The 24,839-nt window shown below is 40.2% G+C and overlaps 2 long non-coding RNA genes across 2 annotated transcripts in view; one reads left to right on the top strand and one right to left on the bottom strand.

The window, feature by feature from the left end:
• Gm46948 overlaps positions 1 to 24,839 on the top strand; it is an 85,098-nt gene that overhangs the window by 16,989 nt on the left and 43,270 nt on the right. The window contains exons 2-3 of the long non-coding RNA XR_003956393.1: positions 5,916 to 6,046; positions 7,278 to 7,393. This is a non-coding gene — a long non-coding RNA (predicted gene, 46948). The remainder of the gene's footprint in view (positions 1 to 5,915; positions 6,047 to 7,277; positions 7,394 to 24,839) is intronic.
• Positions 2,017 to 23,463, bottom strand: Gm33788. The gene is made up of 7 exons (XR_377301.4): positions 22,696 to 23,463; positions 14,533 to 14,659; positions 14,202 to 14,339; positions 11,998 to 12,148; positions 7,605 to 7,742; positions 3,304 to 3,452; positions 2,017 to 3,008 (listed from the first exon to the last, which is right to left on the bottom strand). It is a non-coding gene; the product is annotated as a predicted gene, 33788 (long non-coding RNA).

The following is a 24,839-nucleotide window of genomic DNA, read 5'->3' as shown; positions in this document are numbered from 1 at the left end:
TAGGTCCTCTGCTCTCTGCCCATGCTCTCCCACTGTCTCTGTAGAAACAACTTGTCATGTGTCAAACTGTTTTCCGAGGATGAGCTTCCTCGCTCCTACTCAAGACTGTCCCCTTCCAGTCCAGGTGTCCTCACTGTCCCCACCCTAGCTCCTACTCAAGACTGTCCTCTTCCAGTCCAGGTTTCCTCACTGTCCCCACCACAGCTTTCTCTCTTCAGCATTTTTACATGGATGGAATTTTCCCAAAAGGAATTTTCTTTTTCACTTTGGTGAAGTTATTTGTGATCCAAAGATGAGGCACATTAAGAACCACCACCAGAGGATATGTCATTTTTTCTGCATCATGATTTAGTGATTCAATTCCACACACACAATCTAGTCCTTAAAGAATTTAAGGATGATTGATTTTGGTCCTCTACTTTTGCAATAGTATCTAGCCTGTTTTCTGGTATTTTAATTACAAAGTAGTTCTTTCAAATTTCAAATTCTCTGACTGTGGGGGTGCAAGTGTCCTCATAGCTTACCAATTGCCAGTATCAAGATGCAGGGAAATGAACAAGAGCCCCATCTTCAATCTTGAATACCCAGAATCTCCACTGTTTACATTACTCATCTCTCTGATGTAAAAGAGAAAAATAAAGCTATTCCCTATAGAAGTTCCATCTTACCGATTTTCTGAGTCATCTTGCTCTTCAACTCCCTTGCCTCTACCTATAATAAATCATCAAGTCTTAGAGATACAACTTTTTAAACACTGCATCTCTTGTAATCCGTCCTCTGGTCTCTAGTCACCAGCTCTGACTCCAGCCCCTCTTATTGCTGGTGTGCTATTTGTTTTTTGCCTTGTGCAACTTCTAGAGCAGAGGGCAGCAAATGCATAGAGCAGGGTACATGTGGCATTGCAAGCACTAGTGTTTATATGTAGATTTGATTGATTATAATCTCTCTTACTTCTCACTCTCTAACCCCATATTATGCTTGGGAATCATGGAAAGTTGAAGTGCTGTGCATGCCTTGTTAACTGTGTAGCAGATCCTCTGCCAGGTATGAGGACTAAAGGGGCATTCAAGAGAAAGTCTAGTCCTCCTGACACATACAGTCTGTAGAAAATATAGGTAAGCCCTGTACAGGATCAAGTGCTAAGAAAAGGTGACAGGACGTGCTAATAGGAAACAAGAACTGTCCTCTGATACAGTAGGGAAGATGTCTTTTATTGAAGCTCAGACCTCAAAGCTAAGAAGCTGCTTTTCATGTACAACCAGTGCTTTAAAGCTGAAGGCAGGGAACAAGGGCTTCAGGTAGAAAAGATACAACTTGCATTGGTGAGGGGTGTATGACTCAAAGTCAGAAAGCAGTTCATGGTTCATAGTGTTGGAGGAGTTATGTTGAAAAGGTAAGCTGAGATGACCCTCCCAAACCCTGCCACCTGGGGCCTGAGCTTTGGATCTGTATACACACATCTGTATGTTCATCACATCTTCAGCTTTGTGAGCTTCTAGTGTGGAAGGCTTTAGAGTAAATGCCCAGGAGTTAGCAGCAAGGCAGCTTCTACCACAAGACTTCACACCCAGCACAGAGACTGAGACAAGGGAGGGAGGTATGTCTTCCTGATCATCTTGTAAACTGGGGCTATTGTTCTTGGGGTATAATTTGTATCCCCAAGGAAGTTAAACCTGGATTTTCTGGCTTGAAAACATTGCACATCTGAACGAAAGAACACTCCAGGTGACTGAGAGATATGGGGAGATAAAGTCAAGAAAACTTCAAAGCAATGCAAATGAAGAGAAAGTCTCTCAAGCAGGGTGGTTCACAGATAATGGCAGGATGACTACTAAGGGCAGTAATGAAAAATCCAGATGTTTCTTTTATCTTCCCCTCTTTCTTTCTCTATGTCCTTTTCCTTCTCCACCACACCCCTACTTCTATTTCTTTCCCTTTCCCAGAAAGAATATATTTAAAGATTTGTTTTTTAAATATATTTATATCTTACAGCTTCTTCTAGTGTTGACTCCCACTGACACTAATGCTTTCTTCTATTTGGATGTCTGGGCTTGACTCAAAGAAAAGAAATAAGCATAAGGTTTTGTTTCTGTACATTTAGTCTTTAGAACAACAGAGTGGGCTGTTTTTCACATCAATAGACCTGCCTCCAGCCTAGTCCAGAGAAGAGTTCCAGCCAGACGCTCTGTACAGCTGGCTGATGGGTTGTCAAAACAGATTGGGTGGCAGCTGTAAAGCTTTGTTCTTCTTCAGTGGACAGTGTCTGTGGATGAGAGCATAGCCTTAAGAATTTCATTAGTTTAGATAATGCATACACTTATCCATTTTCTGTCTGCTGCCTCCCTCAAAGATTGATCCTCCTAAAAGCATAGGGATATATTTGCAGGCCAACAAAAAGTTATATTCAGAGCAGAAACAGTTTGGGGGTCCATTTTAATTGAAGATTTGTATGTGTTTGGAGTAATGGGAGGGAGCCTAGCAAAGGGATTTCTTTTTTTCTGAATATGCCTTCAAAGCAAATCAATACTTAAAGCTTATATACACCTGGATGTTACATTCACAAACTGTCTCTTTTTCTTTGAGATTCGAATTGCTTTGTTAACTGAATTGGTTCCATATTACTAAGTAAACTTGCCCTCGAGTCCAGAAATTTTAAAATATTTAACATTTCAATTATCACAAGACACCAGTCTGGACATGGCTGAACTGAGTTTTCTGCCCTGGTTCTGATCATACAGCAAACTATCGGCTTCAGCTTTTGTCTGTTCAAGGCTGAGTTCTCCTCTCAGCTTCCTCTCATGTTTCTGGCCAGAGGTCCTTGATTTTGCACACTTCCCAATAGTCCTGTTTGCAACACGGTTGCACACTTCTAGATTCCAAGCTCTGAAATTCGAGGATGCCAAGCAACTGGGAAGTCAGGTTCTTCTGTTAACCTTGTAGAAGAGTAAGGTGAGAACTTGCTGTTTTCCTCATGTCCTTTTAATTAAAATACAGTCTTCAAGATCAGCCTATAGTTCAAGGGGGAGGATAATGTGATATAATGAATGTTAGTTTCATGTTGTGAGGGTTACAGGAAGTGTTGTAGAATTTACCAACTATTCAAATTTATTAAGTCCAAAGCAAATATTTGTTAATGGACCTGGGGTAAGCCCCTCTCTAAACTCGAGTCCCCCAACTTTCCCCTATGGAAAGAAGATGCTTTGTTCCACAATATAGAGTTTTAAGAACTATTCTTAGTTCTGAAATTCACCCTGTGGGATGTCAAAATACTCCATGTGAAAGGATTTGAGAACTATATCCCACCTAAAAGAGGCAAATCATATTACACACAGTTGTTCTGTAGAAGACCTGCTAAAGTACGGTGACAAGGAGCCAACTGTATAGTTCCTGTTTGAAGATTTTCCAGGGTCCTCTCAGAGCCTCTTCTTTCCATTTCTGTATGTCACGAATAGCTGGAAACAATGGAGAGAAAAGATGAGGAAGCCAAGACCTGCTACTCTTATGATATGTCTCCTTCTTGCTCTCCCTCACTCCTCCCTTCTTCTCCCTGTCCCTCCCTCCATTCCTTCCTCCTTCCCTCTATCTGCTTTTTGTTTCTGGAACTTTCTATGGCAATTAGCTGTAGATCTTCTCTTTCTTTCCTGTTTGTGACTCGAGAGTCAACAATAAGTGTAATTACAGTGCTTTTCTTTTGGAGAATTCAGCCAGGGTAGCCTCTCATTTAGTTAACAGGGAGAAGAGGTCCAGAAATTCAAGGACTTTCCCCTGTTCATGCATTTTGAGAAGAGCATAGGTTTCTCCGTTTCCAAACCACCATCTTTTCTACAATGTCTTGCAGCCTTAGCTCATGTGTCAACATGAGAGACTCCACCCGATTTTCTTGTCCATCACATTGAGCTTCATGGGATCTATGTGAGTCCTGTGCCAAACAGTATCTTAATAGGAGGTGTTCAGACAGTTCGGGCAATACCTATTTTATTTGCTCAGACCAAATGTCTCTGGTTCAATTTCCTGCTAGCACAATCCATACAAAATTCCATTTCTTTTGCTGAGATTTAGGTCTCGTTTTAGATTGGGGAAAAGGAATGTTGAAGACATCTTAGTAATATCTGATTACTATTGGGGAAGTAGCAGGAATAGAACTGAAACTAAACTTCTGTCTGAGTGGGAGTTGAAAACCAAAATGGGTCTAGATTGTGCCACAATAGGTGCTTCTAAGACATCCTGATAGGGGCCAAGCTCACAGAGCCCGTGTGCTTCTAAGAAGGTTAGTATAATAGTACATTCCCATAGTGGGGGCACACTCCAACTTAAGAACTAGAGCCTGAATTTAATCTAGATTATAAGTTTGTGTTGACTTATGCGCTAAAAACAATAAGTTTCTTATCTCAGTTTCTAAACTTATGTGTTTTGCAGGAGACCTCCTCCAGATATGGAGAGGAAATGAAATGGAAGAGTCTTACTGCTTAGCCATTCCTTTATCCTGCCAAAGTTCCTCTTCCTTCTACTTAACTTTAAGAATTTATGGGTGTTATCCTGAATGTTCACAAACTGTAATATTTCCACAGGAAGCAATAACAGCCATGGTAGATGTTGTGCCTTATTTTTTAATAAAAGCGATATACCATCTTTCCCTAACAGAAATCTCAAAGCAAACATTAAAATCCAGTTAAGTATTGTAGATGACGCTGATACGTGTGTTGGTACTTTATACGAGAGCCCTTTCAGAAGTGTCACGGCATATTCAGTTTCACATGATGCAGTGGCCTGTGGTGATACTGTCAAGGAACAACTACTAACTTGAAACAAAGACTTTGGTTGTCATTGCATTGTCTGAGCAGCACTCTGGGTGCCTATTAGGTCCCAGGAACAGTTTCTTAAGGAATACTACAGTGTTTGTGGTGTGGGACATTGTGAGAGGCATTCTAATACTATGACCACAGGCTTTTGTAAGACAGGATTACACCCCCCCCCCCCCCCCCAGTTCATAACAAAACTAGGGAATCTGATGACAGAAGGAGAGTGTGGCAGACTCATGCTCACATGGAGTGCTCATCAGAGAGAGAGAGAGAGAGAATTCATGTGCGTTCGGGTATGATGTGTGTGCGCATGTTTGTGTATGCAGGCATATGCATGTATGTGTGTGCATGTATAGGTATGTGTGCATGTGTAAACCAGAGGACAATGTCTGCAACTCTTGATCCTAAGGTGTTGTCTCTCTCTGTCTCTCTCTCATTTATTTGAGACAGTTTTCTAGTTGGCTTGGAGCCCACCAACTTTTGTAAACTGGCTGGCTTGAGAGCTTAGGAGCCCCAGGAATACATCTGTCTTCCTCTCCCTAATTCTGGAATTATAAACATTATTATAAACATTGACAAATACATCTGCCTGGTTTTTAAAGAGTACAAGGTAAGCACTTTACAGGCTGAGCTCTCTCCCCAGCTCCTCATACTTCATCACTGAAATACTTTCAGAAAGTGATAGAGGTGACAATATTCAGAAAACACATTTTCAAAGCACCTACAGACAAACAGAAAGACTGGGTGAAATGTTCCTTCCATGCCCCAGCTCCTCCAGGGTCCTGGCCACTCCTGCACTCTACTCTGTTTTGTATCTGTGAGTTTGCTGTCTTTCTCTCTAGATTGGATTGCCTTTTTGTGCCTTCTCATCTTGTTGAAATTCTGAGCACTGTAATAGTCTATCTCAGATTTGATTCATTTATGTTGTAGTCCTTTTGTTTGTATTGAATGCTTCCTCCCTTAACCTTGGCTTGTTCAAACAATGTCATTTAGACATCACTTTGGGGATGTGCTATTTTGCGGTGATATATTTGAGAATTATTCATGTTCATACCTGAGCCCACTCAGGAGGTCAGCTTCATAATAACAGACAACATAGTTTATTCTTTCCAGTAGCTTGAACATGGGGACAGACATCTACGTGGGATGAATTCCTCTGAGCAAACAGTTTATGAAGGCACACACCAGGAAATGAAGAAGTCACCACCATCTGCCCAGGCAGTGGAATTCTGAACACCAGGGAATGGGTAAGCAGAAAGTGCTTCTCAGAGGGGCAATAGCAGACACTGGCAAAAGAACCTGTTGTGATTGGTGGTGGCAGTGAGATTTATGGAAGAAGTCCCAGGTTCCCTCGGAGGAACTCTTAACCTTCTCCAGTGGTCCATCTTATTACATATCCTATACACTAGCTTCAAAGCCCTGATGGTCCTCTACTGGGTCTGCAGTTCCTACCAGAGCCAAGCCCAGAACTGGAGCCTAGGGGGTTTGTTAATTGAACGACTGACACATTGCAGTTCAGTCTGTCACACTGGGAGTAGGAAAGGGGAACACATGTCTTCTACAGATTGCTTACCCATTGATGAAGGTCACTGCTGAAACTGTTTTGATTTCTGCTGTGCATGTTTGGATGGTTTATGTCTTCGTAAATCTTGTTTGTTTTTCCTGCCTCCTCCCACATGCCTCTCTGTTTTTAGTTACCTTTCCTGCCAAACAAAGTAAGTCCAGCAGCTGCTCTCATCTGGATTGTAGTTTGTATTGCTTTATAAGGGCTGCCCCCATTTGGATTGTTGTTTGTATTGTTTTATAACCTGCGCCCTTCTCTTTTAAGTTGTGTCAAGGTTTTTTGAAAAATTTACACAATAGCAGGGAAGAGTCAAATGGTTCCATGTTGCATTTTGAAGTTAATACCAACTTAGGAGCGGAGTGACATGCAGGTTACAGAGACTACCGGAGCACTGTCTTAGATCAGGATCTACTTCTGTGCTGTCCTGATGCAGGAGTGAGGCCTTGGCCATATAACTGTCTCTTCACTCCCTTCCCACCTGCAACATGATGGAGACACCTCTCAAAGGAATTGTCGATCATCTCACTAGATGTGAGCTTGTTGATACCTTGTTCAGAGATTCTTGCTGGGTATCACCTCAAACAAAATATGCTGAGGTGGAAGTCTTTACCTCGATGCTTACTATACTTGTGGATGATAACCCAGGCTGCCTTCTTCATGATTTTTCTGAGAACGTGGCCCATGTTGGCAGGTTCTAGTAAAAGCCTTCTATTTCCTTTAAATATAAATAAGTTTTAGTGGAGGCGAGAAGCAGAAATTGAGGAGAAAGCAAAAGTCAATCAACCCAGCATAAGAATTAACTGTCAAGTGTTTATGAATGGCACCAATGCATTTTAGTTCTTTCACAATGATTCCTGGCATGTTGAATGTCTCCTTCAAAGTCATTCTAATTGTTTGTTTGTTTTTCATTTTAGAATAGAAGCACCAAGAGGACTTTTTTCCATGACTAGATAGTAACTGTAATCAATTCTTTTTCTTTGAAGAAGTATGGTTCCCAAACATAAGAGGAGATTGTTATTTAAAATTTTGGGTAAGTAAGAGATCCAAATGTATTTACAGGGAGTTCATTAAGGATTCTGTATGTACTCTCTTCAAGGAGATGAAACCATGGCACATATGCTTTAATCAGTGACTCTCATGGAGATATCAGCTGAAATGACCAGTGGGGAAATTTTCATGATTAACTAATATATAATTACATTGTTCTGTTAACAGATATTACCTATTCATAAAATACATACCAGATGTTTTCTGAAGTGCTCTTTTAGGGAGAGAGCATGATGCTTTTTATATATAGTTGGTCACATCTTGTCAACTGTTGGCAAAGTACAAAGGGTCTCATGTATTCTTGTGTATTTCCATCCACATCTCTTGGTTTTCTATGATCATGAGATGGGAAGAAAATTGTAATTAAGTGTCAAACAGGAATTCGAAATGGGCTTATATTTTATGAAATGACTATGGTCATGTATGGAACAGTCTAACGAATGTACAAGAAAACGAGTTGAAACATGATTGCTGTATTTTCCATCAGAAAAATAGGTGTCTCCTGATATTTAGGATGATGGGGCAGCTGACCCCAACCTGACCTTAAACTTTGATTCCTTCTGCAGTTACAATGTTCACTTGAACCCCTGCTTTGTGCATAGCAGACATCACGAGCATCACATATCCTCACATGGAGCTCTTCTTGGCGTACACACTGCTTCACATCTTTCTATTTCCATTAGTCACTTCATTCTTCTGCTTGCTCAGGCTGGAGACTTGGGGGCTACTTTTAACCTCTCTGTTCTTTACCTTCTTTCCTGTAAGATGCAAAGTTTAAATAGTCTAACCTCTTGCCATCCTGGTCTACTATTTCGGCCTGAGCCCCTCCAGATTATTTTGTTTTTCTGCTTTTGTTTTTGTTTGTTTGTTTGTTTGCTTCTTTGCTTTTTGACTCACTACAAGGGCTCTGGAGCCTTTGTGCATCAGACCTTGTCCACTGTAAAAGAAGCCTTCAAGTTGATCCATTGATAAAAACCAGAAATTCTGCTCAGAACCTGAAGAGGCTGTGTTCAGTGTTAGTGTGCAGGTCCTTCTGTTGCTACCAAAGCTCACCATGACCTGGTTTTGCATTAGCTGCCATGATGACAGTTCTCTCAACTACCCCATCTCTTGTCCAGCACCAGCTCCACTGGTCTTCTTGTTAATCAAAGGAAACACATCTGCTACAAACGTCTTCCCTTGATCCCCACATAGCTCACTGTCATCCTTCAAGTCATTCCTCAGATTTCATCTTCTAAACTAGACTTTCTTGCTAGTCTTTCGAAAACGACCATCTGCCCATCCTGAGTAGGTGCAGCATGTCTTGTGTTCGCATCTACAAAGTTTATGAAACAGAAAATTTGTTTATTTCCTATTTATCAGTCCCCCATTACAAAATTTGGAGGCTATACAAGATACTCTTTGACCTATAAAACGTCACATCACATCACATCACATCACATCACATCACATCACATCACATCACATCACATCACACCACATCACATCACATCACACAAATCTAACCCTGCAAAAGTAGTTGAGGTTGCGTGTGAAAAGCTGTTATTGGAGAATGGAGTTGAGATCCACTTTCTCAGAAGCCCTAGCTCCTGTATCAAGTACGAAAGCACAGCACCGATTATATGCTGAGGCAAATCTTATGCTCCTGAAATAAGACTAATTTAAAAGTCTGTTCATTTTGCCAATCGGCTGGCTGAATTGTTGAGAAGCCTTGAAAGCAGAAATTGAATTCTCGGGATGTCGGCTTCGGCTTCCTCATCTGTAAAACGAAGCAGCTGTGACAGAGGACCTCCATGTCCTCAACTACCTTCCTTATGGTAGAAAAATCATGTTCATTTCCTACTGTCCAGAGATCCATCTGTTTTATGAAATGTTTACATGGAGTTTAATGATTGGAGGCACACACTGCCGACTTGGTGAAGGACAGACCTCTTTCTGTTGAGTTTTTTTTTTTTTTTTTTTTTTTTTTTTAGTGATTTTGTACTACAGTTTGGTTCTTGGCTGTCCCACAGAGACTTTTGAGTTGAAAGTGTGCCTTTATGACACACGTCACTCCATTATCTTAATTGTTGCATAATTACAGCAAACGGTAAAACAGAATTATAAACACAGCAGCGCATACGTTTCCAGCCATTTGAACGTGTTGTGATAGCCCTTAGAAACTGGTTATGGTTGATTACAACAGTCAGAATGTTAATAACCCAAATGTGTTTGAAGGACACCTGTGCCTCATCTAAGATGATCCATACTTTTAATTTGAGAGTGACGAGTCCTTCATTTTCTTTAACCAATGACACTGGTGAATAATGGTAACTGAGATTAGGAGCTGCTCTAAGTTGGCTATTTGTCATGACATCATCTTAGTCAATGAATCATTTTTTTTCTTTGTGAACTCCTTAAATAAAATTATCAAACTATAACCTTAATTGGCACTTAAAGACAATCTTTACACAGAAGTGGAACAAATAGAGTTTTGTCAGAGGTAACCTTCAGACAATTGACTACTTAAGGCTTCTGGGATATGATTACATGACTAACCCAAAACATTGTAGAGAATTTTCCATTTTTATTCTTAATTGAACTAATGTGGTATCTATGTAAACTTGGTATTCATAGGATAGTACCTTTAAATTTACATTTCTTATATTTAAAATATTTTAAGGAATTCTAGCTAATAAAATTTCACAAAGTTCTTTTGAGAATAAATTGGAGTAAGAGAGAGGTGACCATTATCCATAGGATAAAACCTCAACACTTAGAAAATGTAAGCCAATATATCTACAACACAGCTATTTACTGTCTGATTTTCTGTTGAGCCTTAAGAGGAGTGTTAGGTGTTCACTCATTTAGTCATCCATTTTTTCAGTCCAATATTGCCTTGACAAAGGTCAGATATGAGTCTTATTGAGGTTTAGGGATGTGTGTTGTTATTGGGGAAACATATTTTCAGGGAAAATGTATTGAAATGCACACGGTAAATCAAAGCCTCCTTAGTAAGCTCTTCTAACTCTTTCTCCATCTTGCAGAGAGAATATCTTGTGGAACTGTGGGTTTAATTGAAATCATATGTCATTACACTTAGCAACTCTAGACAAGCAAGCCAGCATCAGCTGTACTGTACTCGACACTCTAAATGTCTTTCTCTTTATTACCAGGGATGGTTTAAAGATGACTATAAAGCTCAGGAGTAGTGGTAGAGTCTGAGAAACACTCTTGGTTGTGAATTTCTGGGATTTCTCTGTGCTTTCTGGTTTTGTTTGTTTGTTTTTATTTTTGAAGAATTTAACTGTATTTCATTTAAATTTCTCTTCCTCTCGTGAGAATTATTTCCTTCTAGTATATATTAACACAAACTCATAACTGTAGAGTTATGGAGCATTTTCTTTGTTTTAACTTATTATTCTATGTTAAGCTCTTTTCTTTTTCCTTCAATCCTGCATTAAGCCACACTAAACATCTTGGGGTTCAGGGCGGTGAGGTGAGAGTGGGTAGCTGGGAGGGTGGGCATCCTCATAGAAGCAGGGAGAGGGGGCATGGGAGGGGAGGTTCTGGATGGGAAACAGGGAAAGGGGATAACATTTGAAATTTAGGAAAAATAAAAATAAAAACATATCTTGGGGTTCCTGATCTTGTTTAGATAGAGTACCCTATTGTTTTCTTGGTCGTTCCATTACTCCTGGGTGCTGTTTCTCTACCTCATGTGTTCTGGTTCCAGCTACAAAATGCAGACCTTCTAGATTAGTAGCAACAGGAATTTAGCCCTTCTCTCCCTCCTCCTGTCCCTTCTGGCTTGCTATTTGATATTTAACTCAGTCTGGCTTCAGACTTGCTTCAGCCTCCAAGTGCTGGGATTACAGGAGTTTCTCAGCAGATCCAACTTGGCTACCCACATTTTAATCATCTTAAGGCAAGTTGTCAGAGACAAGACCCCAACTTGAATTTGTCCAGTGAGGTCTGGTTGTTACAAAAAAGAAAAGAAAAAAGAAAGGAAGGAAGAAAAAAAGAAAAAGGAAAAAAACCTCTCTAAGCTCAGGCTATGCAAAATAAAAATTCCAGAAGGTGAAATTCAATCTTCTAGGAGAAAGAAAAAGGAAAGAAGTGCACATGGAAAGAGTGGAGAAAGGAAGGGAGGAGGCGGCGGGAGACATGGCTGTTGGAAGCATTTGGCTCTCAAACCAGCAGAAGTGCAGTGCATTTCTCAGCTTCCACACAGTGGATCCAGGTTTTCCAAATGATATAGGTTTGGTTCCAAGAGGGAGGAAGCCACGTTTGCACTCATTCCTCCACAACCACAGTATTGCAGACTGCTGTTTTCCTTGTCTGCCCAAAGGGGAAGGACGTGGAGTCACATTTAATTATTAACCATCAAAATAGCCTCTTCACTATTTATGGTCAGCAAAAGAGGGAACAGTTATATTTCTAGGCAACCTCAGCACTTAGGTTAGTCCATTCCCAGCGAAAACTCTCTACCTGAGCAGACTTAGTAACAATCGAGCTGAAGATAGAGAGAGACAAAGAGGTCCCGACCTGTCTGAGTCCCCCAACCCTTTGAACCCAGAGAGAATGCTTAGGAATAATGGCTTGTACCTGGTTTTGCAAGACCTCTAATTGATTGTCACACCGGAGGTGAAGGCTCCAAATGACTGCCTTTTATTTTGGTTGCTCCAAGGAGGCAGAAGGAAGTTTTTACTTCTGTTTTAGATTCTTCTATCATTGCTGAGCACTTTGCATAACATAACTGAGGATGTTAAAGTGTTAGTTAGGAGTAGAATCTCTTCAGAATGCAAACAAACTGACCGGAACTTATCTTTAGTTATTAATTTCTTCATAGATGATTTTTTTAATTCTCTATGGGTATTGGGACAGCTCTTAACAGAGTTGTGACAATGGTGTGACAGATACCGTGCTCTACAGACAAACCATACTAAATGTAAATAAATGAATATGCAATGCCAGACCACAGGAGACGATATTCCTTTCCAGTATTTCTTTAAATATTACACTTATTTAATGTTTCAGTGGGATGGTGAGGAAGTCAGAGGTCAATTTGAAGTAGCCAGTAGTCCTCTCCTGGCATGTGCATTTCACGGATGGAATTCAGGCCCTCAGGCTTCATGGTAGGCATCTCTACCTGGTGAGCCATCTCAGTACCCCAGCAGTTTTTGCTGGTGGGAAAATAGAGTGTTGACTTTTGGAGGTGAAGACCCATGATTTGTGTATGAAAAGCAGCGTTTATTCTTGTTCTCATACATATGAACCTCCAGTGTGTGTTTAATGGATGGGTGCCAAAGAGCATGGTAGAAGACAGAGAATCAAAGGCATGTGTGTGACACCATTTGCCAAGTAGTTCCCAGGTGTCCATCTTGATAAACAAGAAGAAAAAGGATGCTGTCTATGCCTTCTCTTGGATTCAAATTCTCACATGACTGAAGTGACCATTATTTTGACTCCTGGAGGATCAGCAGTCTCTTACTCTCTTAGTAGCTGCTTTCTACTTACTTATTCATTTGTTTTCACGCAGCAGTGGACAGAGGGCATAAATGAGAAATAAAGAATCTCATCAACAATCAGATTTTGAAACCGTTTTCTTTTTTTTTTCTTCTCTTGTTTTGTTTTGCAAGAAGCTACAACTAGGAATGGTTCACAAGACACTTCAACGTATCTTGATATAACCATACTCTGGATACATTAAGCTTTTAGCATAATTAGGTCTACAATTAAAAACTAGTAATAGTTTTAGGGTACTAAGAAAATGGATGTCTGATGAACCATCATGTTTTGTTTGCACAATATCACATCCTTCTCTTTCCTGCTCTTTCTAGACAAGGTCTCATTATGTTGCTCAGGTTGGCCTTGAACCTTGTGCCAAACCTACTGAGGGCAGAAATAACAGGAGTACCTCGCTCCCTCTGTCTTCACAGCATCCCCTTTCATCTTAAGAAATCATCATTGTGCCAATTCTGTAAAGGATACCTATATACGGTTCTCCTGACAGTATCATCATGTTTATGACTGATTAATCACAGTGGTTCTTTTTTTTTCTTGGCAATAAGGATTGGTTCAACCCCTGAGTATTGGTTGATAGCCAGTGTTCCCGTCAGGTTTTACACACGGAATCCCAGAGAGAGGCACTTTTTCCTTGCGACCATTAAATTGAGATGAAGTCAATTGTAGCTGTTTATAGTCTAACCCTAAGTTTAGCTTCTTTTGTCACATTACATTATCAGAATACATTGGGGCCCCATCAGTGCCCCTGTTTGCTCATCTGGGAATGGGTTGAAGTGGCTCCTTTTGGGAAATGGGGGTTTGGAAGGAGGGCATTTTGTTAGTAGCTGATGCTTTTCATCTCTCATATTTTGTTTTAGCTGAATACTCCAGCTCACATACTCAACAATAGGTCATCAAGTCCTATGGTTAGTTTCACGGAAAAATAATACAAACATCCATTCTCAATAGACCCTAATCTGTCTGGGAACTAATATAATATCCTTCCCATTATGTTAAAAGCTATCCAACAAATTGGTCTGTCCAGTTATCTGACTCTGAAGAACTTGCAGATTAATCAGTAGTATTGATTGGGGTGATTAAAAGTGATGTCCTGAATTAGCGACTTTTGTAAGGTGAACATCCAAAAAGAATTGTTTGTGCATAAATTCACATAGTTAGCATGGATTTCATTTTTTTTTTCTAAATCCATATACCCTGGAGCAGAGGATGTGCGGCTGGTAAATTAATCAGTGGTGAAGGGTAAAATTACACAGTTTAAAGAATTCTACTTAACAATTCCTCACCCCATTATTGCCTCTTCGGTATAATGGCAATAATGCTGACGAGTGGGGTGGCTGCCATCACACCTCATGACAAGTGCTGCTTGGGTCTTGATTAGATGACGGCCGGTCCTGGTATTCATTGTCTCAGACGCTCATCTACTGAAGTGGCAAAATAATGACCACGATGTTATCATTAATCTAAAAATTATGTTGGCTTAAAAAAAGAGAGAAAGAAAGAATTATAGTAAAAGAAAGGGCTGTAACAGGACTGTTGATTCGTCTTGGAAGCCACTGATGTGTTTTGTTGAGTTTATAGAAGGAAGACATCTCTATCTTTTTCTGTAAAGAGTACCTTGGAATTCAGTGCTTAATGCAGCCAAGAGTAGCAATGCTTCTTTAGCCAGTCCCACACTCTTTTCAAGTTATTCATACAAGGTCCAGGATGACATAGGAAACAAAGCAGATGTGATGACTGGAATCTGAAAAAGTCAGTAAAGAAGGGTAAAGAAGTATGAATGTGTGGTCAGTGATTAATAATAATAATAAGCCAGGTATAGGTGCTGGAGGAGCCTTGAATGGGGGACTTCACTCCTGGCCAGAAGGATCAGGCCAAGGTTGATAGTGGAAATGAGTTATCCATTGAGTATGAATCAAAACCAGGAGTTTTCGAGTGACGTCAGCATTAGGATGAGGGAAGGTGATAGGCGAAGCGACCATGTAAGTAGGCACAGCCATGCAAAGCTGTAATCTCAGAGCTCTGGTAGTGGATGAGGGTCAGGATGATGGATTTGAGGCCACTCCGCAGGAAGGCCTCGACTGCCCTGAGTACCTACCAGGGGGATATTTTCTGAAAGAGGCAGTGCTCCTGTTTGCTTATTTTCTAATATGTGTCTCATAATATATGTACAACCCTTTCGTTGTATAGATATCTTTTCTTCTGTATGGCTTGATTAGTGAAATTCCATCAGATGTGTGAGTCTAGCATCAGGGAAGAAGTGTGGGCAGAGCCTTGTATGAAGGTTGGGAATGGGTCAAGTTGTGGCTGTTGTTAGGAGGAGGCATGGATATGGTTACGATGACGAGCAAAAGTGCTGGCATAAGAAGTCCCAATCTCTGTTCTACTCCTGATGCCTATAAGTTTGGTCAACTTAACAAAATGTTCTAATTCCCACCCCACAGATTTCCAACATGAACACAGTAACAACAACAACAACAACAACAAAACTTCTTTAAAGTTTTACTCCAATGTTTCAAAGGATTAGGGAAACAGTGGCATGCTCTACAATGTTGCTATTATTATTTATTCATCTCTAATTATTTTCCTCCCTTCCACATCATCTGACTGCTTAGGGCAGGAAAGAGCAATGATGAAATCTCATGCCCAAGCTTTGGTTTTGCCATTAGAGTGGCAGATAGTCTCTGTGTTGCCAGATAAACAGCTCCAGCTTAACCCTCTTGGGTATGTGTTGGCTACTAATTTGAAGAACTATTGGAAACCCCAAATCTAGTTAGTGCCTGGTAAGGTACGTGTTTTTTGAAAGCATATGCCTGGAATAAAACTTTTCTGAGAGTGTGAGAGACGGTGGGAGAGTGTCATCAACGTGGGAGACACAATGGCTTTCGATTTCAGAGCAGAGCCTGTTTTCTCAGGGCTGTAGCTAATGCATTATGTTTTTCTCCTGGCGAGGACAGTGAGCACAAGACCTAAGCATACCATAGTCATGCGGTACTGATTGTTTAAGAAGCAGAAAGGTCAGGAAGATTCAGAAAGGGAGAACCACAGGCTAGGATGACTAATTCCGAGTCTTGCTGGAAGATGAATAGACTCTTATTTACTGGCCTCAACTCAGAGGCTACCTACCATAAGAAGCGTCAAGGTCTCCATTTCAAATGACCATGCAGCTATGGCTAATGACTGTATCCAGTTATAGAGCATGGGGCAGGTATATGTCCCCTTTTTAGGCTGCTTCCTGCCATTATCCAGATAGCTATTCTTGTTTTCCTTCTTTGTCCTCCTCCCCTACTGCTAAAATCACAGAGCCTCAGAAAGCAGTAGCAGGCCATTGGGATCTGCTAATCAAATCTAAGAGACCTGAACGCCAATCTAAGCTCATCAGATGACTTAAGAGGCTTCATTTAGGCAGGATCTGAAAAAGTCTCCTAAAGCGTTTGCAAAGTGAGAATGATCGTCATTAAGTGCTACGGATTTCACAGGGAAATATGGGTTAGGGCTTGTCACAGGGAAGATAATTTATGTGCTGGAAAACAGTATAGGCAACAGAGAGAAAAATTTCTTTATAATAAGAAAAAGAAAAAAATTGCAACAGCCACGGAGGATAGTGATTAAGTGTGAAGAAGCAATTCTTGCTGGCTTGATTTTTACAGTATAATTAAGTGGGAGAGAGGGAGAGGGAGAGGGAGAGGGGGAGGGGGAGGGGGAGGGGGAGGGGGAGAGGTAGAGGTAGAGGTAGAGGTAGAGGTAGAGGTAGAGGTAGAGGTAGAGGTAGAGGTAGAGGTAGAGGTAGAGGTAGAGGTAGAGGTAGAGAGAGATTGGTAAAATGTGCAACAACGGCTTTTGTTGATGTTTGGATATTTGTTTTCCTCTCTGTGATCTGAAACGGTGACATCTCCTCGTACATTAAATGTTCTTTAAAGCATCTTGCCAAAGTACCTCTTTATATAATCCTGCTCAAAATGTTGTCTTGGGTTGGGGAATTATTTGAAGTTGTTTCCTGAGTTCTTTTGTGAATAAAGAACTCACAGTCATTTTCCTTTTCTGTTGGGTGGCACTGCCAAGCTGCTCAGAGCTGGGGTTGAAATTGGTGTGATTTTGGGCCCTGGAGCAAATGGTCCTTTGCCTTAAAAAAAAAAATGTTCCTTTGCAGACAGTGGATTTGGCTTTTCATCAAGGAATCAAATGCCCACCCTCTGGGTCTGCTGGGACTATTTCCAACCAAAACACATTTCATTCCTGCGAGAATGTGTAATGACTTGCAAGTGAACACACAGCTAAGGGCCTGCTGAAAGAAAATGCTGGAAGAGACAGTTCTTTTTCTGTGGTGCTAGATGAACCATGGACAAAAGTGATTAATAATGAGACTTCTTATCCATTTAATTGCCACAGTAACTGGGAACTAGGTGGGGAGGAGAGCTTGCCCTTCCTTAAGTAGAGATGCTGTTGATGTCTGGCCCCTGGTAGGAGTGCACTGGATCAGAATGGAGTACAAAGATTCCATTTCAATTGCATTCTGTCTGTGCTTGGCTCTGGAGTTCATTGGTCTATATTAGACTCTCTCTCTCTCTCTCTCTCTCTCTCTCTTTCTCTCTCTCTCTCTCTCCCCCACCCCCACAATGTATAAGACAGTATTGCTTTATGGTTTATTTGAGGGAGATAAATATAATGGAATGAGATGCTCATCATCCAAGATGTGTCAAATGCACTGATGTGTTCAGGAAATATTGCCTGGGGCAGTTGAATTTTATGAAGAAGTTAGCGTTGGGGTTGCTACTTTAAGACTTGTTGGAAAAAGTTGGGTAGATAGCTCAGTTGATAAAGTATTGTGCAAATGTGAGGACTTGCGCCTAACCCCAAGAACCCACATAAAAACAAAACAAAACAAAGACAAAATCAAACAGCCTTAGTAGAGTGTACTTTACAATCCACAGGCAGGGTGGCAGAGACACACAGTTCCCTAGAGCTCCATATCCAGCCCTCCCACTGCTGAGCTTCGGGCCAGTGAGAGCCTCAGCTCAGAAAACATGATGTTTGCTATTTGAGAAACAACATTTGAAGTTGGCTTCTATATGTGTAACCTTCATGTAAACACACACACACACACACCACAAAAAAATTACATAGGAAGTCACCTAGATGCAAATTCTAGAAGAATCTTTTATGTTCATCAAAATCACCCAGAATAATCCAAATGTTCCCATAATAATTTCTGATTTTAAACCTTGTAGTTTTAAATTACTGTTTAACTTCATTTTTCCTTAATATCTTAATTTTTTCCTTAGTATCTTACATCCAATTTAGAAATCGTATTATTGTATTAAAATATAACAATTCAGCAATCAGTTTCAAGTAATTATTTGAAACATAATTAATTAAAATTGTTTAAATATTTTAAGCCGAATATATAAATTTAAAGAGGCTAAGTTTTTGAAAACCCCAAGCTATCTAATTAGCAAGTAATGTGTTTTGAATTACTTAAGTTAATCTTAACTACATTAAATTAAACTTTCAAATATGTTGAAGCTCAAGTTCTTTGTAAATGCCTTGATTCTGTTTATAAACTTTCTACAAGTCTCTTCTGCCTTTGAATTAAAATAAGTTATTTAATTATATAATTTAAATGAAGATTGTAGAAGTAATTAATTGGTTATTTCTATGTACCACATTCTATTATTACCAAAATATAAATCTACCACACATATTCCCCTATGTATAATTCACAAATTAGTAATATGGCTTAAGTTTACTTACTTATTTGCATATTTCTTCCTACTTCTCTGGGGTGACATTCCCATGCCTGCCAGGTGCCATTCAGGTTTCTAGTGACAGGCCCTCTTTCATACTTAGTGGAGCAGCAAGCTGGATAAGTGACATTTTCTAAATTTGGCAGGGGGGTGGGGTGGGTTTAGACCTGGTCATGAAACCAACATTTATCGAGGAAAATGGAAGCAATGAGTGCAACTTTCAAGAGAACTACTTAACACAAGTGACTTCTGTGGGACTTGGATTTGCTCTCCATCTTTCTATCTTTCTGCCTTCCTCTCTTTGTTAGGCACCAGGTTTGACTGTGAGCTGATGGTTAGGATGGTGACATAGATGGAACTGGAACCCTTGATCACCGTAGACCTATTTAGTCTGAACTGACTGCTTTCTGTATCCTCTCAGGGAAATAACAGTGGCTTTAGCTTATTTATTACAGATAATTAATTCTACACATAATTAATTCTATTCTGAGCTGATCTACCTACTGTTTTATCTTTCCAAACAATGTTGTTGCTTATTTCTGTGTACTGGCCTGACTTAACTTACAAATTATGTGAGTGACATAAATAATTGATCACCTATCTCTTCTATTAAATGCTAGATCTTGACTGATATGAAGAGTACATGCTGAATTCCACTTATTTTCAGCCTTGGTAGACTTCCTATTTTCTAAAGTTTTCTAAATTGAGGTTACCAAATGAGTTCATTTTAAAATGTGTTTTAAAGTGGCAATATCTTACCCAGTTCCCCGGTGATATTCAAATACCATATTTACTGAGTCATTTTAGTCTATTAAAAATTCTTTCTGTTCCTCATCATAATTCTTTATAATAATTGAATGATATCTCATTGTATTCTGAAAGCTCTGACTTATGCCCCAATACAGATCTAGTTTTCTGCATGACAGCTTAGTCCCCTTTTTGATGCACAATGCTTTTTGGCTTTGGGTTTCCATAAGGGAACAATGGTGGGACCCTAGATATACTCTGTAAAGAAAAATGAATTAAGAACTCAAATATATTGAGGATATAGTGCATCCTTACTGTAAATTCCTGTAAGCATGTTTATGTTAAGGTCTCTGGAAAGTCCTGTAATGAAGAGATTTACTTTTAAGAAATACTACATAACTTGCAGAAACTTCTGGGGAATGGAACCCCAATGCTGGAAAACTCCTTAGAGAGCTGAGCACAGTGAGAAACACCTATCATAGTGGATCACTGTATTCAGAAGACCAAGATAGAAAGGTCATGAATTCAAGGCTAGCCTAGGCTATGTAGGAAAAAATTTCACAAAAAAGAAACAAACAGAGCAAAGCAAAGTGAAAATAAACAAAACAGCCAAACAAAAATTACCCAAGCACAAGTCAAACCGAGACTTCCTCCTTACTGTATCCCCAAATCTGTCTTTAGCTTCCTCAGTCTGCACTGCCTGGATTTCTACTTGTTTTTCTTAGCTTCTTCCTTTTGTGTCCTCTGAACACTAATCTCTCAGAGAATACCAGTCAGATTGGATTGAGGCTCATTATAGCATTCTATTTTTACCTCATTTCCTCTTTGAAAGCTATTGCTCCAAACATAAGTCACTTTTTGAGGGAGTAGGAGGCCAGGTACTGCTCGACAAGAGAAGTGATGGATAAACAGAGATATAAAGGATAGAAATTAAGAAATGAAAGTAAAGGGTAGGTAGGAGGAGAAGACAGTGAGCTAGCAGGACTGTCCTAATCAAGAGCATGGATCCAAGCTATAGAATTGTGTGCAGTCAGGATGACTGAGGGGAAGGTAACAGGAAGCCAGACAGGGTTAGGCAGTTGGGGCACCTTTGAGTTCCCCCAAAGTAATTGGTTCTTTGAAGTCTTGGTAGGGTAGTTAGATTTGCATTTTGAAAAGGTCATACTGGCTGCAATTTGAAAAAGAAACTGGAGGAGTAGCAGAAGGGGAGAGGGGAAGGGCATCTAACAAGTTCTGGAGGTGTGCCATGGCTGAAGGCTGTGAATGGATGAGCCGATAGACAATGGCTCTCGAGAAACAGATAGGCAAGAAGCTGGAGAAGGGCATGGGATTCCAATGTTTTGGTGATTCTTTTTTTTTTTTTCCTGAGACAGGGTTTCCTTGTATAGCTCTGGCTGTCCTGGAACTCACTTTGTAGACCAGGCTGGCCTCGAACTCAGAAATCTGCCTGCTTCTGCCTTCCTAGTGCTGGGATTAAAGGCATGTGCCACCCTGCCCGGCATTGATGATTCTTTAAAGAGTTATATACAGACATACTGTATGACTCACCAGGTCTATTCATAGGAATGTGCATCAAAGAGTGGAACACAGTACTAAGGAACACTGGTACTCTTCACTGTAACTGAGAAGGAACAGCACTGATGTCTATCAACCGATGAATGGCTGTATATCACTGGCATGTAATGTACATCCTGGGATGAGTTCATGAATGTATCAAGTACAGACACAACCATGTTTCAGTGCATGCTGCGGTATGAGTGGGCCTGGAAAGTACACGAATTAATAGAAGCCAAACACAAATGTCACAGATTATATGACTTTCCTAGAGTGACATATTTTGAACAAGTAAATTCATAACGAAAAAAAAAAAACCCAGAAAAGTATTTATTAGAAACTGTGAGAAGTTCAAGACAAGACTGTGTAGTGAGAGATAGGCTTTCTTTGAGGATGGTAGAAATAGTTTGAAAGTAGAGATGAGTATTGTTCAACTATATTGTAAATATTCGAAATCCAGTGAATTAGTATTGATTGATTGATTTAAATTTTGTTATTTTAAGATATATCTGTGTGTGCCTACATACATTTCTATGCACCATGGGTTTTGCAGTAATCTGCAGAGGCTAGAGGACGTAACTGGAAGTTGCGAATGTGAATTATATGGACTTTTTAAAAAGGCTAAAATCATTGGAAAGACTAAGTAGAAAATTGAAGTATTAAAAATGAGCAGAATTGATGATACCTGACAGGGCAAAGCAAATGTGGAAAGATGTACCTAAAATAAATCTCTGAAATAGCCTTTTACTATAAAAACAAAGGAAGGAGGAAAGACGCTTTTATAAAATATCTAGCCAAATTCATTGGAGAAAGTGAGAGTGTCGACCAGAAGTAAAGATTAAGGTAGCTAGAGCCAGGTAAGTTTAGTTGCTAGTGTGTTTTGCTTGGCTACTCACCTGCATATGGTTGCTCAGTTGCAGGGAAGGAGAAGGAATTAGATCACCTAGATGTTAGGTTTTGCAGAATTTAGACAATAAATTGCAAGGAAGTTAAGATATTGACAATAGTGCAATTGAAACAATAAATAATGAAATGAATCTCAGGAGGGAAATAAGGAAAGGCATAGTTGATTAAATGGGAGAAAACAGGGGGATCAATGAACTGGAGGTGCAGACGAAGTTAGAGAAAGGCCAAAAGATGGTCCATCCAATTGACAATGTGCAGGAGCAATTGGAGGTGGGTGGCTGGGGAATTGGTGATTTTTCTGTGAAACTGATAGAGGAAGCCATGACTAAAGGAAAGGCTGGGCTGAAAGTACTTAGAAGAGGCTGAGAAATGAAGGGATGTTGTTGGGATTGGTTGGGTGGGCAAGTGTGAGGTCTGCGTGGCTACTGAGAGCTCTCACGTTTTCAATAGGAATAGAGTGGAAACTGTGCAGGCCAAGACACCAGTGCTTTTGATAAGACTGAAGACATTTCAGAGTGTAGGGATGAGTCAACAGGGGATGATGGTTTAAGGAACAGCAAGGCCAAATGGAGTGGCTTTGGTGAACAGGATTTGAGAATGCAGACTGGGAGGATATTGGTTAGAAGGCAGTCAGGGGGCATCGAGACTTGATTGTGTAAGTAGACGAGTCAGAACATGGGGATAAACAGTGATACACAGTTGTATTATAGAAAAAGTAACACCAAGGAAGAGAACTTAATGAAGTCAGGACTAATCTCCTTGTAACTGGGGTCAAGTGTATTGAGAGTGTATCTGACAGAAGGAAGTGGTCAGCAGCAAAAACACTTACCCAAGTCTTCCATGCCATGGGAATTGAAATCAGGGCATTGGTCCAAGAGATCTTGGAAGGGAAGAGATGGAATGGTGGGAGAGATGAGTTCTCAGAAATCAGAAGTTTCTTGTCCCCATGAATCAGTCTTGGCTTGTTGTTAGAAGAAATCATCACAGCAGGTAGGGCCTAGGAATATAGCTTTGTGGTTCAGGGCTTGCTTTCTCTATGTATGTATCCTCAGTTTAATTCCAATTCATGACACTGTTCTGTTTAAGACCATCTAAAACTTTCCTACGTTATCCAAAGTCCATTCAAAACTTTCCTATGTTATCCAAAGTCCATCCAGTCACATGTAGCTTCACTGTCTATGTCTGTATGTGTATATCCTGGAGACTGAATAGAGGACTTTGTCCATGCTACACAAGTGCCTTTCCACTGAGCTACATTCCTGATCTCATTACCTTTCTTACCTCATAACTTAGTTCTCTTTACTCAGTATGGCTATGTCTTGCTGTTCCTAAAACATCCAAGCCATAGCTCAGGGCTGCCATCTGTTCCCTCCTTTTGTCTGCCTGTGATAGTGTGCTCATACTTTCATACTTTCTCTATTCCTCTTTTGTTGGCCTTCCCCATAGATGGTGAATCGAGAGCACAGGGATTTTCTTCATTCTTTACCAAAACTTCCAAAGTACTTGCATGTTGGAAGCACGGTGACTCTGATAAGTTAGGTGACTATGTAAATACATAGGACCTCAGCAAACACATGTAGGCTGCCTAATGGAAAGATTGCCTAAGGTGGGAGAGAAACTAGGAGAGAGGTTGTAGACGTGATGACGAACCAGTTTCAGTAGAGCCTGTGGCAGTCCTGCTGACAGCTGTCTCCACAAAAACCGTGAACCTTCCAGCAGACACTGGCCTCACTGGGGGAGCAAAGGTATTCCTTCCTCTGAGAAGTGATCAGAAGACAGTGTTTAACTAAGGGGAAAAGACACAAGTCTGTTCTTGTGTGTGTATCGTTTTCCATCTTTAGGAAACTTGGTGGCATGTTTCTTAAACCCAATGGAAGACCCTGGAAAAGAGCAACTTCCCGTAGACATGCTGATGAAAATAGATTAAGGCCTAAGATTTTTAGAGTACTAGACAAGAACATTTTGGGTCTTTGTGGGAAACCTATTTTGTATTGATTAAACAAACCAAATCAGACAAACAGATACACTTGGTCAATTTAATTTTCCAGGGCACATCACCATAGTTACAAGGTGGTGGTCCAATGACCAAACGGGGTGAGGCTTTCTGGGAATCTGGATTGATCTGATTATTCCACTTGTTTTTTTGCAGTTGACAGATCTGTCTAGCCTAGATCTAACATTTTGCTTTGTTTTGACTGTGATGTCTGTGTACACTAAAGAAACTTCTGCTAAATGGTTGGCACAGATGTCTGAGGGGAACAGCCTTAAGACCGCTAGCATTTTCTGTTTTGCATTAAGGAATGATGTACTTTATGAGAACAGAAAGTTATGATAAATAATTGGGTAGGTATGATAATGAAAATGATGTAGGCCATAGCATCAACTGAGGGTCATAAGACAGATACAGGTCCACACTGGAGCCTAGCTTGAAAATGTCCTGGAGAGAATGTAGATAGCTTTGTAGGCCTTTGAAGAAAGGGTAACATTGAAATGGGCAGAGAACGAAAGCAGGTAACCCATCACTTTAGAAAAGGAGACAACAAGTAGATGGACTCAGCTGACTCCAGGATTCAGGACATGAAAGGATGGAAGGAGGAGGAAAATAAACAAAACGAAGGTAAGATCTAGCCAGATCACTCAAGACCCGAATTCTAGGTCAAATATTGGGATAGAGAAAGGATGGCCAAGGATATATCCTTGACAGAGTAACAAGATCAATAAACCATCAGAAAAAGCCCTGGATGTCCCCATAGTGTGACAAAATAGGTTACAGCAGTGCATAAATTTGTCCCTAAGCTGCAAATACAGAGGTTTCACTGTCCCCATCACACTTTTACACTTTAGATCGCTTCTTTTAATTAGGAATCAATTATTAGCAGATTTTCACTTGTCATCTTAATGGTTCCACCTCAAGTCAAAATGAAAACAGAACAAGAAACAGCTCATTATCAACACAAGTTTACATGGGGTCGC

The sequence above is a fragment of the Mus musculus genome, chromosome 6 (assembly GCF_000001635.26).
Source record: "Mus musculus strain C57BL/6J chromosome 6, GRCm38.p6 C57BL/6J".
Lineage (NCBI taxonomy): Eukaryota > Metazoa > Chordata > Mammalia > Rodentia > Muridae > Mus > Mus musculus.
This window is presented reverse-complemented; position numbering and strand designations above follow the sequence as displayed.